Source organism: Carassius carassius, chromosome 4 (genome assembly GCF_963082965.1).
Source record: "Carassius carassius chromosome 4, fCarCar2.1, whole genome shotgun sequence".
Taxonomy (NCBI): domain Eukaryota; kingdom Metazoa; phylum Chordata; class Actinopteri; order Cypriniformes; family Cyprinidae; genus Carassius; species Carassius carassius.
In genome coordinates, this window is record NC_081758.1 from 23,352,672 (window position 1) to 23,370,852 (window position 18,181).

Below are 18,181 nucleotides of genomic sequence, written 5' to 3' on the forward strand. Positions count from 1 at the left end.
TGTTGTTGATGCTAATACAAAATATCAGGGGGGACTCCCATAAGTCTATTTTTAGGGGGGGTCATATATATATATATATATATATATATATATATATGAATAATATAAAAGAAAAAATAATGTAGTTTAAAAATTGATATTTAATTTAGAATTACATATGCTCTACTTTTGTTTCAGAAGCTGCATCTGAATCGTCATATATTTACAGACTAAAACAGTTTGGTTATCAGCATTCTTCAAAATATCTTCCTCAAACGCAATAAAGGCATAATGTTTGAAACAACATTGGGTTGAGTAAATGTAAATAAACAATTTCTATTTTTGTGAAACTATCGCCAACTATTTATTAAATTGAAATGATAGCCTACTCAAAATATAATATAATAATAATATTACTTTCTTATTAATTTAACTGTTGAATAAAATCATTTCCAAATTTGCACTCATTCGTGCCTGGGGTGATAACTTTATGAGACAAAAGCTATATGTATAATTGTAAGGGCTATCCTTGCCATCTTGGCGCTCTTGCAAACTGGACGCTCTGACTTGCCGTAGAGTCCTTGTAGCCATGAGAGGTGTGTCCATGTAGATGAGTAAATATATCTGCATCTTAAGTGGCGTGTCGGGTTAACTTAACGTCTGTCGGCGTGTGGCGTTATTTTAACGCGTGGTGGCGTCTGGCGTTAACTTATCGCGTAACGGCGCTTATTGAACGCCTGGCAGCGTTATGAAAACGGCGTTTTAAAATTAATACGCCGTTGAAAAGCACGCGTTTTATGGACCACTTGGCTTTCCATATTTAATAAACGCAGACTTGCTCATTGCATGATTCAGATATTCTTGTAAAGATTACAAGTTATTAGTATGATCGCCCGTTTCGCGGCTGAAGTAAGTAGGATAAACAAAAAAATACAAATAAAGTAGTCTGTGTTGGAGCGGGTTTCGAACACGCGCTAAGAAACGACGCGCCGCGAGACGACAGTCATGAACCACCGAACTACACCAAATCAGCTACAGATTTCTAGATTGAAGACAAGACTCTCGGCGTCACATCGTGCAGCTGCTGAATCAAGGAAATGTGACCGTGTTAACTTGTGACCTGTGTATGGAAGGCCAAGAGGGTCAAATTCACATGAATTTTAACACGTCAACAACACGTTAAATACGTGTATTTCACACGTATTTAACGCGTTAAATACGCGTTGTTTACGTGTTAAAAATCAGCGCGTATTTAACGTGTATTTCACGTGTTAAATACACGTGAAATACACGTGAAGTACGCGTTAAAAATCAGTTTGAACGGGTCAATGTCATTGGCTGCTGAGGACTTGGGTCAAACCACTTCTGTGAGCTTAGAGGGGTGTACCATTCATAGACAGGCAACCACCATTTAACATGCTATAGATCAGCTTATTCAGCCTTATTATTTAGTCTTTTTTTCTTTTCTTTTTTTATATAGCCTATAGAAATAATATATTTAAGTTTCAGTTATATGAAAAATTTATTTTTTACCACTCATGCCTTTTTGTAAATAAACACATTAGTCGATATTTTAGCTTTAATAGTGGTCACTCTTAAAGGGTTAGAAGTAAAGCAACAAATCTGTTTTATGGATGGTAACTGTAAAATTATTACTGAAATATAATTAGTAATTAGTTACACTACTAGTTAATGCAAAAGTAATATAATTAAAATAACTAAATTACTAGTAACTACTTACTGCTCAACTCTGACTTTCAGTAAAAAAAACTATATATATTTGGACATTCTCCTGCTGAGAAATAACTGATAAAAATGTAAGAAAAAATTTAGTGTTAAAGAGAAATTATTTATATCCGTCTCATTTGATATTCAATATCTCAGGACATAAATAAGGTTAGTTAAAGTGTATCTGTTACAAATGTTTTGGTGATAGTATAAGACTTAAGTTAGCATCAAGCATTAACATTTGTGTGGGGGAAATAGTTACAACGGAGGTAAGCAATCAATTCAGGTTTAAGATACAAACCATTGAAATCAATATCTGTCTTTAGAAAACAATCATCTTAGTAATCAACAGCTTTTATTGTGCTTACATTTACACCTATCACCAGTAGGTGGCACTTATTGAAACCTCTTTTTGTTCAGCAATTCTGCACTTTTTGTTTTGTGATTATGCACTCATCAGACAATCAGTAATTAGGTACACAGGTGATGTTATAAGACATAAGCATTTAAGACTTTCAGGATTAAAATGAGAGCTTGTACTAGGGTCAGGACAACAGAAGTATTCTACTGCTACCACCATACCACCGTGAAGCCCCCCAACCCCCCATCGCACCAATATTACTAATCATATTTTTCAACTGCTGAATTAAAATCAAGAAAAAATAGATATCATTTGAAAGCTTAGAGTCTGAGCATTACAATGCATATAGCATGTTGATCAACTCCAAAATATTGCCAAGTTATTTGCTGAGAAAAATAATAATAATCATTTTGCCATGTACTCTAATATTTATAAAAATATCACACAACTCGGATATTCATGTGTCATATGTCATCTGAAAGGTCTCATGAAGTAGAATAAAACAACAGGGCTCTAGACTAATTTTTTGCACTTGTTACACTAGTGCGCCTAACTTTTTTCTTACAAGTCCACTTTTTTTAAATCGCTGTCCATATAAACAATACTGACTTGTAGCCTAAAAGATTAACTAACAATCTGGTCAACATAATGTTCTTTATTTAAAGCATAATTCTACAAGAAAGTTAACTTACTGAAAAAGTTTTGGTGCTTAAAGTGTTTCACTGAGGTGAAATTTAAACATTAAAAAATCTCAAGATATATGAAATAAAAAGAAAATCTAAATTAAGGGTTTTAAGGGCTTCAAACTGAACATCTCATGGCTCAATGTCTTATGGACTATCCTCCACTGCAGTCACATGCCCCTCGGATGGCCAACTCCTGTAGTTTGGTCTTCTTGATCTTTGGCCTTGGCTTATCCAGCTGGCCACACTCTCTCTAGCATCAAAATCTTCCAGACTTGGCCCTCTACACTGATTCTTATCAGATCTTCACTGTGTCTGAAAAAATGGGACAAATCAGACAAACCTGTCTGATTTGAACTGGTGAACAGTCCCTAAACAGCTTGTACTTATTGGATCAGCTATTAAAATAGTTCAGTTTTGTATGTAATAGCAAAGTGATTATATTTTGTTAATATAATATATTTTATTAAGTTAAGTTAGAAAAGCGTTTGGAGCATTTTATGTTTTTAGGTTTTTTTAAGTAACGACCAAGCTGCCAGCGGCAGACAGTGAGCCTATGTTTGATCAATTTAGCCTTCTCAAATCATCACGACTTACCTAAAATAAAATCTATAGATATAAAACAGTTGAAGCATATGACAATGTTTAAACGTTAGACCCAGATAAATGTAAGCTATATCCAATAGTTTGTGAGGAGATGCTTCAGGACAGGGAGACGGCAGCATGATCACTTGCATTTTTTTCCGTGGATATGCCTCATTTTTGCTCATAAAGGTAAGAGTAATACATTATTCGTAACTGCACACACAATATCAACAAAACAGTTGCTCGTTCTGCCGTGTTGTCTTTAATAGGAGTACAAAAATTAACCGAAACTCAGTGAAAACATATATATATATATACAACCCGAATTCCGGAAAAGTTGGGACGTTTTTTAAATTTTAATAAAATGAAAACTAAAAGACTTTCAAATCACATGAGCCAATATTTTATTCACAATAGAACATAGATAACATAGCAAATGTTTAAACTGAGAAAGTTTACAATTTTATGCACAAAATGAGCTCATTTCAATTTTGATTTCTGCTACAGGTCTCAAAATAGTTGGGACGGGGCATGTTTACCATGGTGTAGCATCTCCTTTTCTTTTCAAAACAGTTTGAAGACGTCTGGGCATTGAGGCTGTGAGTTGCTGGAGTTTTGCTGTTGGAATTTGGTCCCATTCTTGCCTTATATAGATTTCCAGCTGCTGAAGAGTTCGTGGTCGTCTTTGACGTATTTTTCGTTTAATGATGCGCCAAATGTTCTCTATAGGTGAAAGATCTGGACTGCAGGCAGGCCAGGTTAGCACCCGGACTCTTCTACGATGAAGCCATGCTGTTGTTATAGCTGCAGTATGTGGTTTTGCATTGTCCTGCTGAAATAAACAAGGCCTTCCCTGAAATAGACGTTGTTTGGAGGGAAGCATATGTTGCTCTAAAACCTTTATATACCTTTCAGCATTCACAGAGCCTTCCAAAACATGCAAGCTGCCCATACCGTATGCACTTATGCACCCCCATACCATCAGAGATGCTGGCTTTTGAACTGAACGCTGATAACATGCTGGAAGGTCTCCCTCCTCTTTAGCCCAGAGGACACGGCATCCGTGATTTCCAACAGGAATGTCAAATTTGGACTCGTCTGACCATAAAACACTATTCCACTTTGAAATAGTCCATTTTAAATGAGCCTTGGCCCACAGGACACGACGGCGCTTCTGGACCATGTTCACATATGGCTTCCTTTTTGCATGATAGAGCTTTAGTTGGCATCTGCTGATGGCACGGCGGATTGTGTTTACCGACAGTGGTTTCTGAAAGTATTCCTGGGCCCATTTAGTAATGTCATTGACACAATCATGCCGATGAGTGATGCAGTGTCGTCTGAGAGCCCGAAGACCACGGGCATCCAATAAAGGTCTCCGGCCTTGTCCCTTACGCACAGAGATTTCTCCAGTTTCTCTGAATCTTTTGATGATGTTATGCGCTGTAGATGATGAGATTTGCAAAGCCTTTGCAATTTGACGTTGAGGAACATTGTTTTTAAAGTTTTCCACAATTTTTTTACGCAGTCTTTCACAGATTGGAGAGCCTCTGCCCATCTTTACTTCTGAGAGACTCTGCTTCTCTAAGATAAAGCTTTTATAGCTAATCATGTTACAGACCTGATATCAATTAACTTAATTAATCACTAGATGTTCTCCCAGCTGAATCTTTTCAAAACTGCTTGCTTTTTTAGCCATTTGTTGCCCCGTGCCAACTTTTTTGAGACCTGTAGCAGGCATTAAATTTTAAATGAGCAAATTAAGTGGATAAAGTGTAAAATTTCTCAGTTTAAACATTTGCTATGTTATCTATGTTCTATTGTGAATAAAATAATGGCTCATGTGATTTGAAATTCCTTTAGTTTTCATTTTATTAAAATGTAAAAAACGTCCCAACTTTTCCGGAATTCGGGTTGTATATAAATATATATATATATACAAGCTTTAAATAACTACTTAACGAAATAAAACAAATCAAAAACAAAAACTCTTTCATTATAATCATAACCCGTAAAGATGTACTTATCTCTAAAAGCGCTTCTAATGAGGGGATGACAAGTCGGGATTGCAACACTAGTTTATTAGTAAATAATTAAAATACCTTCTTCTTAAGCCTATTATTTGAACGCAGAACTGTTCAGCTGCGCTGCTGCAGGACACAAAACACCGTCGAGCCACTCTTTACAGTCGTGGCATCATGGTCTCATGTTGTTTCCACCAGCGAAGCAAGTTTTTTTTTTCATCGCTAATTGATGAATGTCTAAAATATTAAAGTAATAAGAAGTCTAAACAGACTGGAGGCCCGGCCCACATCTGAACAATCGAAGCCCGGCTCGAGGGGGTAAAAAGCCCATCGGGCTCAGGCTAAAATGCAGGATTCTATTGTCTGTTGTTGAACCACAGGGAGACCTTCAGAGTCGCAGAGACTTTTTTCCCCTTGAATGGCTTGTTGCACCGGTGCGACCTCAGAGTTTTTTTAGTCGCACCATTGAGAAATTTTTTGAGGCTTTGAATAAACTGGAGCAAGTTTTGTACAAGAAGTCAATCCCAGACCGATATAATAATAATAATAGGCCTATTGATGTCACCGTTTTACTTGTAACTTCATAAAACAAGATTTCAGTGTACAATTATGCACCAGAATTTTATAGTAGCCTAGATTCTCCTGATTAAAAGAGCCCAGAACTATCTGTCAAATCTGTCATTTATATCTAAAGATTTATAACACACATAAAACTGCACAGAGAGCATGTAGTTTAGCCAAAAATCTATGGTAGCTGTCATGTAGGCTTTTCACTCATAACTTCATGGAAAAAGCATAGGCTATATCATAAAAAAGATACGTCACTATTTGCAGATTAAAAACTGTTGAAACTCACCATAAAACATCATTTAGATCTAAATATATATTTCATAAAGCTATAACACATAGAAAAAAAATTAGGTAATGTATCTTAGCAAAAAAAAAAAATCAGAGGTTTCAGTCCCGTGCCGCTTTAGCTCTTAACTTCAGCAAACATGCACAGATCCTTTGATCAGATCGAAAGATGTCATTCATAGAGCTGTGACACATGAAAGCAGACTGGCGCACTAAGGCTGCAAAGAAAAACAGTTCGATACTTCACGTTTCGTTTTAATTCATAGCTTCAAGAATCATACATAGATCATTATTTTCAGGAAATTATCCCAATTAAAATGAGCCCAGAGATACTGTAGTCCATGGATGAGATCCAAATATATTACTCATATTGCTATAACACATAAAACCCAACAGGCACAGCACAACAAATAACTTTAGTTTCACTTTGCGCTTTTATTAATAACTTCATGAAACATTCATATATCATGCACAATCATACGTCATTTTTTTTCAGAAAATTCTCCAGATTAAAAGGAGCTCAAATTCATCGTAATTTGTTCACTTGATCTAAATATATTACTTACGATATTATCACACACATGAAACCATTCAATTGAGAAAAAAAAACATGTTACGTTTCCATTCATAACTTCATGAAACATGCATAGCTCATGGAAAATTTAAATTTCTTTAGATTAAAATGAGCCCAATTATATAATAATCTGTCATTTAGATTTGAAGATATTCGTCATTGAATTATAACAAAAAAAAAACTCCAAATGCGCACATGCTGCAATATTTTCATGGTTTTACCTTTATAACTTCATGATCATGAAACATGCTCTGATTGTGAAAAATGACATATCATTATTTACAGCAGATTCCAGTCCAAAATAAAAACAATCCATTACGATCTTTCATATGTATGTCATGAATCAGTTGGAGAACTCTATTAAACATTTGACAGAACATAGTGTTACAACCCCTTGGCTCAAGGAGTAGCATCATGAATGGAGAGTCCATACAACATAATCAAATTTGCACAAATATGTATTTTAATCAGAAAACAGACATAACTACATTAAGGTAAAACATAAAAAAATATAAAGATACAAAAACACAACATGAAGCCTTGGACTGGAGAGCGTGAGAAAGTCCGCCTGACCACCAAACAGCAAGACCAGCAGAGACCAAGCCCCAATCTCCTTCCCTCCCGAGGGTAAGAAAGCCAGCATCTTATAAGCAGCATGGTTAATCACAATCAATTTTCCACACCTGCATCACAGCACTTAACATAAAGACACAAAAAGTGTTACCCCATGACACCTGCTGGACAAAATAAAGTACTACAGCCCCTTGGATCGTCACAGTAGAATCAGACTATAACTTTTGACTCTCCTTGCTATATTCGTGGAGTTATGAGTTGGTATTTTTAACTTTAATTTGTAACTTTTATAAACTTTATACTATCACCACAAAATTTTAATTAATATTTATTAAAAAATAAATATTTCATAAAACTGCTATTTAAATATATTATTTCTATAGGCTATACAAAAAAATACTAAATAATAAGGCTGAATAAGCTGATCTATAGCATGTTAAATGGTGGTTGCCTGTCTATGAATGGTACACCCCTCTAAGCTCACAGAAGTGGTTTGACCCAAGTCCTCAGCAGCCAATGACATTGACCCGTGTATTTCACGTGTATTTAACGTGTATTTAACACGTGAAATACACGTTAAATACGCGCTGATTTTTAACGCGTAAACAACACGTATTTAACGCATTAAATACGTGTTGTTTACGCGTGAAATACACGTATTTAACGTGTTGTTGACGCGTTAAAATTCGCGTGTATTTGACCCTCATGGCCTTCCATACCTGTGTTTACCTATTATGAAAATAAACCATAGCAGACCACTGACTACATTTTATGGTTCATGATGTTAAAGAACATTTCATAACGTCTCAGACAACTGTACATTTGTGGCTACTGTGGTTTAATTATAAACACTATCGTTAACGCATATATATTTATTTATTTATTAATGCTTAAAACAATACACAAGTAATAACAGATAACAACAGAATATATATATAAAAAAAAAAATATATATATATATATATATATAAAAAAACATCGTTAATTCATATTTACCATAGATGGTTTTCACAGACACGTCATCAATCCGGAAGTAGGCTATGTTGGAGGCACTGAACATAAACAATGCCATTGAACCAGGGGGGCAGGGTTTCATATTTTTTTGAAGCACCCCTGGGCGCCGCCATTGGCTAGCGGACCCCCACCTGCTGTTAGCATTCCATTGACTCCCATTCATTTTGGCGTCACTTTGACAGCAAATAACTTTACATCTGAGGTGTTTAAAGACTCCATTTGTCCATTAATTATTTCTAAAGAAACACAAAAATGTATAAAAGGCTCCATTACCTTGTATCTTATGTTATTGTCCCGTAGAAGCAGTTTTTGTAAAAAATAGGCTAACGATTGCATCATAACCGGCGACTCTCTGTCGCACAGTAGAGAAATTACCATATGGACAGGAGGAGAAGCTCGCAGGCAATCTTTTACTGTCTATGAGGCAATCGGGGGTTCGTGGAGGCATAAAGTCAAGGGAGATAATTAATCAGAATACTTACCAAAATTTGCTCCTGTTCACGCTCGCCTTCTCTGAAAGATTCGGTGGGTGATTCAGATTTCTCTTGGCACAGCGGTTAGAAGACTTACAGGTTGCTCACGTGACATCTACGTCATCAAGCTCAGTTTGAGTCTGCACAGTACAATTAAATTTGTAACACAGTACACAGTAAATTTGCCTGATTATTGCTGGTAAAAAAAATGAGTTTTGGTCTGTACTAATCAGTCGCATAGGTTAAACACATTTTGAGTTCTGTCAAAAGTTGAAGAGAAGAGAGCAAAAAAGTGATTAAAGAAGGCATTTGTGGTTGAGAGAGGTACAGTTACAGCACATGTGTAAATGAAGCGTCGACTATGGCTACATTCACACTGTGTCCATGCAGCTCTTTGGCAATACGGGAATGACGTTGCGTTGATGGAGGTGTTTACATTTGCGATAGATATGTTGTTTTATTTGAATTTTACAACGTGGAAATGTGTAGCCGACGCGCTGGACTACTGCGTCTTGAGCTGCAGAACTGTAGGAGGCTGGTATGTAACATTACAGCTTTTTTTCTGTGCTGCGCTGGTTTCAAAAATAATAATTGTCTGCTCGTCTGGCACTCTGCAACAACAAAGCCTTGTTTCGGCAGCGACTTTAAGCATGTTCCCTATAACATAATTATTCTATAATATTATGTATTCAACAGCTGCTCAGGTCCACATTTTAAGCCTGCTGGAGCACAGTAAGCAGCAGCAGGACCAGCTGGTGTCCAAGGTCAATCACCTGAGCAGCAGGTTGCTCAAGAGCCAGAGTGTCCTGAATGCATTCAGCTGCCCATCGAATCACCGGAAGCGGTGGATGAGCTTTTTGTAAAAATTCATTTACACATGTGCATGTGGTTGATGAGCTAATGCTGTAACTGTACCTCTCTAAACCACAAACCTCTTCTTTAATCACTGTTTTTTGCTCTCTAATCTTTAAATTTTGACAGAACTCTAAATGTGTTTAACTTATGCGCCTGATTAGTACAGACCAAAACTCAACAATTTTTTAAGCAGCAATAATCAGTCAAAATTGCAAGTCCGTTCAATGGCACTGTTTACGTTCTGTGCCTCCAAAATGGCCGACTTCCTGATTGATGTCGAGTAGTGAAAACCCTCTATAGTAAAAACATTGTACATTTTAGTATGATCCAAGATATAAAAGTTCTACTAGAACAGACTTGTATATGTGCATTCCCAGAAGAGATGAGAATTGGATTCCTGTTCAGCACCACAAAAAGATCATAAAGTGTCAATATCAGGAAACATATTTTTTAAGTAACGCTTCACAGGATAGAAAAGATGAAGTAATTTGTAAGACACATCCTTAACCTTATTGGTTATTAAGTATTTAGATGACAAAGTCCACACTAATTAATTAATAATTATTTATTACCGTCGACTGTGGGTGACGTCACTTCCCAATGCAAACACGCCCAATAAAATGGCCCCACCCCTGTCACTTGATTGACAGGTCTCCGTGTAGACGTTGGATATTTAGGGTTAGGGTTCAAATTAATATTGCTATTTAAATATGACAGGCTCATAGCTCGTAAGATATGGGAAACAAAATTGCAAACAGACTTTGCATTTCCATTTTAAATTTGGCAGACACTGTGCGTTCGCTTAAACGAAAATGCAAACGTTTTTTTCATAGACAGTAAAAGAAATGGACACAGCGACCCCATTGGATTCAACGGAGAAAAATGAAGTCAATTAGAAGCACGCACTTCCTGGGGGTCTTTGAAATACATAATAACAAACAAGGTTAGAGAGATCTCATTCAAATTATTACACAGATTTTACCAGACTAAAGTGTTTTTGAAAAGATTTAAAGCAGACATAGAGACAAGCTGTTGTTTTTGTGGTGACCCTAATGAAACAGATATACATATATTTTGGGATTGTCCTCACACACAGCAACTTTGCGATTGATAAGACTACAGAATTCAATCCAGTGTGCTCCATGGTTTCTCTCTGCTTTTTAGGATGTACTGTTTGGCTTCTTTAATATACCAAAAGATAAAATTAAGGAATATTTTATTATTAACCTATTAATACTTCTTGCAAAATTTCACATTTTTATTTAACCTTTATTTAACCAGGAAGTCCCTTGAGATAGAATCTCTTTTTCGAGGGAGACCTGGCCAAGACGGCACACCAGTTACAATTTAAATACAAATACAACAGTCAAAACAACCAAACAAGCATCACATAAAAAGGAACAGGTCACATATGGCAGTTACATTTTTGAGTTATATGGCATTTTAACATGGTCTTGAATTCATTTAATGGGACTAAAACATTTAGATGTAGCAAGTTTTGCAGATTATTCCAAGACCATGGTGCAAAGTAAGAGAAGGCTTTCCTCCCCAGCTCAGTAAAAACCCTTGGAACCTGGTAAGAGAGCCACCTGGTGGAACGGAGATGAAAACTGCTGGAATTCTTCTTAAGAAGATTACTTAAATATGTCGGCAGTTTACCTAACATGGCCTTGTATAGAAAAATATGAAAATGAAGTTGTCTACATAGACTTAGTGACGGCCAACCAATCAGTTCATACAACGTACAATGATGAGTACGGGAACCAGAGTTAGTTATAAAGCGCAGAGCACTGTGATACACAGAATCTAAAAAGTGGAGAGTACTAGAGGCAGCATGCATGTAGACAACATCACCATAGTCCAAAACACTCAAAAAGGTAGCCTGCACAAGTTTTTTTCTATCTAACATGTTTAAACAAGACTTATTCCTAAAAAAAAAAAACCCAGTCTTACTTTCAGTTTTTTTACAAGCTTTTCAACATGAACTTTAAAAGAAAGTTTGTTGTCCAGTCAAAAACCTAAATACTTATATGATGTAACATTTTCAATTACGTTTAGTGTGTTCCATTTAGTGTGTTAATAGTTATATTATCTGGGGATTGGGAACGAGCCCTTGAAAACGTCATAAATTTGGTTTTCTTAGTATTTAGCACTAACTTAAGGCCATGTAGTGAGACTTGGAGCTCTTTAAAGGCTAATTGAAGGTAATTTATGGCTTGGCTCAATGAAGGGGCAACTGAATATATCACAGTATCATCTGCGTAAAGGTGCAGTTTAGCAGTTTGCACATCCTTTCCAATATTATTTATAAATATAGAAAATAAAATAGGGGCTAAAATCGAACCTTGAGGAACACCCTTGGAAATCTCTAAAAAGTCTGATTTAAGACCATCTATAGAAACACATTGCGTTCGTTCTGTAAGATAATTTTTTAACCAATTAATAGCTGTGTTTCCTATTCCAATATTACGTAATCTATTTAGCAATAACTCATGGTCAACAGAGTCAAATGCCTCGGACAGATCCACAAATAAGGCAGCGCAATGTTGCTTTTTGTCCAAGGCATTTCTAATGTCATTTAATAGCAACAAAGTTGCTGTAACAGTGCTGTGTCCAGCTCGAAACCCTGACTGTACATCAGTTAAAATGTCATGCTCTGCCAAATATTCTTTTATTTGACAGTTTACTTGAGCTTCCAAAATTTTTGCAAGAATAGAAAGTTTGGAAATTGGTCTATAATTATGAAGATCTGAAGGGTCGCCACCCTTTAGCAAAGGAAGCACGTAGGCTGCTTTCCATAATTTGGGAATTAAATTTGTCTGCAGACTACAATTAAAAATGTATGCTTTAGGCTTAGCTATAATTTCAGCTGCAATCTTCAATAAGAAAGGTTCTAGGTTGTCTGGTCCTATTGATTTTTTTGAGTCAATAGCTTTAAGAGCAATACAGACATCCTCTTTTAAAATGGGTCTAAAAACAAAAGTTTCCGGTAGTGCTTCAGTGCTGGAGTCAGAGCAACGATAACTTGATTTAGACTCATTAGAAGTACAACCAGCTGATACAAAGTGATTATTAAAATGTCGAATTATGTCAATTTTGTTTTTAATTTCAACTGAGTTTACAAAAATATGTTGTGGAAGACCTGAAAAAGAATTGGAACCAGACAGAGACTTAATTTGCTTCCAGAATTTAGAGGGGTTATTAAGATTTTCAGACAGATTTTTTAGATAGTAATCTGATTTTGCTTTTCTGGTCATGCTTGTGCATTTATTTCTTAAAGTTCTAAAAGCAGTCCAGTCAGCAGTAGAATTTGTGGCTTGAGCTTTAACCCATGCAACATTTCTTTCTTTGATCATAAAGCTTAACTCTTCAGTAAACCATGGGTTATTCCTCCCGCTAATCCTAAATTTCTTAACAGGAGCATGCTTATTACAAATAGCTGAAAAGACATTATGAAAATATTCCCAAGCATGTTCCACATGAGGTATCAGACAGACAGTCTCCAAATTACAGTTGTACAGATCTTGAATAAAAGCCTGTTCATTAAAACGTTTAAAACACCTTTTAAAAACATAATGAGATTTGTGTTTAGGTAATTTTGTGTCTCTTATACAAGCAATCGCACAGTGATCACTGACATCATTGCAAAAAACAGCAGTCGATGTGTATTTATATGGTATGTTTGTAAAAATGACATCCAACATCGTTGATTTGCTATGATCTCTCGGGTTAATACGAGTTGGGGTGTCAATAAGTTGTGTGAGATTCAAAGAGACAAATAGGTCTTTAATATTCTCAAAGGCAGGGGAAAGCCAATCCCAATTTAGGTCACCCATTAGAATTACTTCAGAGTCATTAAAGTTGAGTAATACATCATGAAGAGAGAAAATAGTTTCTTTTGTGGCGGAGGGTGGCCTGTAGCAGCCAACAACAGTGAGGTATGTATCCTTGTATAAATTTACTTTCAATGCCAGTAAATCAAATTGTTTGACTCTACTTACTGACAATGTCACTGAGCTTAAGAATTTTGATTTAATGTATATAGCAACTCCGCCCCCCTTACCTGGACGATCTGCTCTGAAAATATTATAGCCCTCAATAGCAATCATATTATCTGTTATTGTAGATTTTAACCAAGTTTCTGATAAGACCATGATGTCCATATCCATTGCATCAACCCACAGTCTTAATATGTCCATTTTTGGAAGAAGACTTCTAACATTAAAATGCATAATTCCGAGACCGGATCTGTTTTTGAAATCGCATGGGGAATATATAATTTGTAGTGAGTCAGGCCCAGGATTTGGCTGTACGTTCCCAGATAACAGCAAAAGTAGTAAGACAATAGATTTCACTGTATGTTTTTCATCACAATCACTGGCTGACAAGTGTGATGAAGGTCCATGTTGCACAGTAGAGTAGTTATTTAAAAAGTTCATTATTAGCAAGTGTTACGAGGGATTCATTTGTAGTAGATGACTATAGAGTATTTGTTGTTGTGCAGGATGGATAGACTGGTGATAACGGCATGCCTCCTTAGTTGAGGAGTGAGATATTTGAAATGTACTCACCAGATTTTGCTCATCAATAAATGAGGTTGGCCATGACTTAAATCCATCATTAAATGCCGTGAGTAGTAAAAATAGTAAAAGATGCATTTTGCTTTCATAAAACATAAGCTGAAAAGACAAAAGGTTCCAAGGACTCACTGCAGAATTTTGTGAGTCTTGTAGAACAATCCTGACACTTTCGCTTGACCAAGTATATTGACCAACACGCAAGCTTTTTGGTGATCCGTGAAACTTGTTATGGTTTAATCCATCCTGAGACACTTCACAGATGCAATGTGTTAACCAGCATACAGCATCCGTGATCCTTGCAGGAAGAGCATGTGCATGCTAAATCCAAATTAAATGGTATTTTCACATCACTACCATCCAGGCATGGGGAACAAACCGAGTCCAGACCATCCAGAAGACTGAGTAGATTTTAAATTCCCCTGGATCTTCAGCAGATCAAATTTTCAGCAGGCCGGTGGCAGTAATCCCTCTCCTTCTAAGACAGATCCAAGTACAACAAGGCACCATGTGATACCATATGAAGACACTCAATAAACATGAGTTTCCCGGAAGGAATGTACTTTCCTTGGTTAGGTATTACAAAAGCCAGGAACATAAAAACACATGAAGAGTAACTCAGCACATGCCCACAAACAAAAGAACTCAACTGATGGCAGCCATCTTGGATATGGGCTGCATTCACTGTAGTAAATTCAATCGTCAAAATCCTTTATATATTGTTTTTGAAAAAGAGGCTCAACAGTATGTTCAAACTATTTCATCTTCTAAGAATCTCAAAGCTTGTAAAACGATTCATTTATTTAATATTTTTAATTTATTTTGTTAAAGTTTTTGTTTTGTATTATTTATTTACTTTTGCATATGTCTATAAATGATGCTTTAATGTCACCTCTTTGCACATGATGTTGATATTATCTGTATTTGTATCTTTGGTACCTTGGCATTAATAAAACAAATTTAAAAAATGCTTATACGGAACCATAACGTAAAATACAAGGTAATGGAGCCTTTTATACACTTTCGTGTTTCTTTAGAAATAATTAATGGACAAATGGAGTCTTTAAACGCCTCAGATGTAAAGTTATTCGCTGTCAAAGTGACGCCAAAATGAATGGGAGTCAATGGAATGCTAACAGCAGGTGGGGGTACGCTAGCCAATGGCGGCGCCCAGGGGTGCTTCAAAAAAATATGAAACCCTGCCCCCCTGAGTAAACCCAGAGTATAGCCAGATGATCATTGCACAGTAGTTCGCTAGAGGTCAGTAGTGCGCAAGCAGATTGAGAACCATCACAAATCAAGAAGAAAAAAAATCTGGTTCTCAAACTTTCGGCCATGGCGGAGAAGAAAGCATCTCGGTTACGTATGTAACCTTGGTTCCCTGAATAGGGAACGAGATGCTGCGATGACTTCATCACCTTGGGAACACCTGTGGTGTGACGAATGTCTGAAGCCCTTATACCATCACGCCAATTTATTGGCCAATAGCGCTTAGCACCGCCCATACGTACGTATGCTATATATGCGTGCTGAGTGCCATTTCATCAGATTTACACTATGACGAAGGAAGCGCTATCGAAGGTACGGAATGGCCAAGCATCGCAGCATCTTGTTCCCTATTCAGGGAACCAAGGTTACATACGTAACTGAGATGTTCCCTTTCATAGGTTCACTTCGATGCTACGATGACGTCATCGCATTGGGAACGATATACCATAACGCCTGACGTACCTAAGATAGCTGGAGGACCAAGGAAAGAATCTGCTCAAGCGGAAGAGACCCGGGAGCCAAGAGCCATCCTCATATCCAGATAAGTAGAACTTGATGAAAGTGCTAGGAGAGGACTAACCTGCCACAGCATAGACATCTCATACAAAGCTCTTAAAAGAGAGCCTGAAAAGAAGCCATTTCTCTTTTAAAACGAGCACGCACCTTAGGAGGCGAAGTCACACCATGGGCCTCATAGGCTAAAGATATAGTACTATCTGACCCCGCATAGCAAGGTATAAAGCCTCCAACCACTTGCTGAAACGAACAGTGTTGAAGCAGCCTTAGGATATACTAGGCCTAGGAAGCAGTAAGACTTAACCGACCTTGGGGAAAAATCCATACAAGAGGAGCTGACAGAGCCTGCAGATCCTATTCCTCTAATTGAAAATAGATGACTTCAAAGTTATCTGACAAACTTAAACGGCCCAAATGGATGGCTTGCCAGGCATTCCAATCGAAATAAGTCCCAAAATGAATCATTGCTGGGTGGAAAGGCCTAAGCAGTCTCGTCCCTGCATAATACGAAAACCAGAGGGTGACCTCCTTCTGAAACACCTCTATGGGTAATGCTCAGCAGATATGGCAGCCACATAAACCTGTGGCAGGTCCTTATGGGTAATGGAGATGTTCACTCAGACCAACCTTACTCTGAACAGAATCGTTTGGAAGCAAACAGGTCGACTGGAAGGCAGAAGACTGGTCCTGGGCCACAAGGAAACTAGAGCGGGCAATGCGCATGCTCGAAGCAAACAATCCACTTCCACTCAGCCGAACCTTGCCATATGAGATTCACCCACCTGAGGGTGCAAGAGTGAGTCCATTCCTGAGGTCAGGTGACCCGGGACATGAACTGCTCTGATCGACAGGAACCTGGTCTGCATCCAAAGAAGAACACATCTCACCAACTTGACAGGGGGCGAGAGTGTAATCCTCTCTTACCAATGTATGAGACCACAGCCATGTTGTCAGTCCTTGACCTAATGGGACAGCCACTCAACTGGCGTTCAAGACCAGTTCAATGGAATAAAGTATTGGCAAACTTCATTCAAAAAGCAAACCTGAGGAACTTCCTTTGTCTCCTGACGATCTGGATGCAGAAGTACGCATCCTTAGACTGATGGTCACAAACCAATCTCTGGTTCAGATAGAGACAGGATGAGCATCTGTGTCTTTGACATTGCTTACTCCAAGCACAAGGTTGGGACGCAAATCCAATCAACCCAATAAGCTGGATGGTGTAACCATATGACAGCCTGATCCTCCCTCATGAGGCCCCGAGACACCTGAGTTGCAGGAAAAACCTCTGAAACAAGAATGGATACTAAATCAGGCATGCCAGCACCAACCACAGAGTGGGGACTTGGATGTCAACATAGGCCCTGCACTAATGGCTTTAGGGCTATCCTCTCCATCTTCAAGCTAAAGTGTGGAGAACGGTAAAATCAGTCCGAAACGCAAAACTGATAAAGGCAACAAACTTGTAGGTTGCCCACATTTATACACAGTTCCAGCTCAAAGCAACAGCGGAGCTGAAAAGAACAGAGTAATTAATCATGCAAACCACTGCTTGGTAGCATGAAGCACCCAACATCTCTAGTGCACAATATAATACAATATATTCTGTAGTACATAATGTGGCTATTCACGTGAAGCGAGTGTTGGTAGCAAAAGCGCCACATCAATCACATGAAGTAGGCTGACCATTGTGAGCATTAATACACTGAAAAAAGTCTAACATTGCTGTTATTCGTTTAATGTGTATTTTGTCATTGAAATAGCTTAAAATTATAGTTTTTTTTCATTTAAACTAAACGTTTTAGTTTATATTTATGGTTCAATCCATTTTTTTTACATGGATACAATATGATTTGCAGCGGGACATTAAACTGAATTTATTCATTTGATCAAAGCAATTTTATTAAATTAAGCATGGTTTGCACATGCGCATTGCTGAGTTGGAGTTCCCGCTCTCTGACCACCTGACCTGTTTATATAAAGAATTAAAAAAAAAAGTCCGTTACAGTTGAACTGTGTGTTAAGCGGCGGCCGCGGTAACTTACACTTCAACCGACCCCTCCAGGCTGGCTGAGAGACACAGAAGAACTACGAGCAACACTGATACTAAGAAGG

General features: G+C 37.4%; 1 protein-coding gene and 1 long non-coding RNA gene across 2 annotated transcripts in view; one reads left to right on the forward strand and one right to left on the reverse strand.

The window, feature by feature from the left end:
- LOC132139523 (uncharacterized) overlaps nt 1–18,181 on the forward strand; it is a 318,882-nt gene that overhangs the window by 279,316 nt on the left and 21,385 nt on the right. The gene's annotated exons all lie outside the window — the stretch shown is intronic.
- The window catches only part of LOC132139520 (uncharacterized), a 74,102-nt gene that overhangs the window by 26,483 nt on the left and 29,438 nt on the right, over nt 1–18,181 (reverse strand). The window lies entirely within an intron of this gene.